Raw genomic sequence first — 229 nt, 5'->3', positions numbered from 1 at the left:
AATTTTCTAACCATAATGATGATAAAATTAATAAAATCCAGTATTGTCAGAGGTATGTGTATTTTTCCGAAACCTACAGCAACTTAATATGTAGCTAATCAGACAAACACGTCATTCCTCCACAGTTTACACTCTTTCTTAGGTACCTTTTACATCACTCTAATAAAGATGTTAACCGAATAGATTGATAAAAATATTAACTGTGTAATTCATGGTCAAGAGAGATCTC

General features: G+C 31.0%; 1 protein-coding gene across 1 annotated transcript in view; it reads right to left on the bottom strand.

Annotated features, from left to right (window-relative positions):
- Positions 1-229, bottom strand: part of LOC119587931 (protein trachealess-like) — a gene marked incomplete in the record, with an annotated part of 132256 nt that overhangs the window by 98109 nt on the left and 33918 nt on the right.

The sequence above is a fragment of the Penaeus monodon genome, chromosome 23 (genome assembly GCF_015228065.2).
Source record: "Penaeus monodon isolate SGIC_2016 chromosome 23, NSTDA_Pmon_1, whole genome shotgun sequence".
Taxonomy (NCBI): Eukaryota; Metazoa; Arthropoda; class Malacostraca; order Decapoda; family Penaeidae; genus Penaeus; species Penaeus monodon.
Note: the sequence above shows the minus strand (reverse complement) of the source record. Positions and strands in the feature narration are given on the sequence as shown.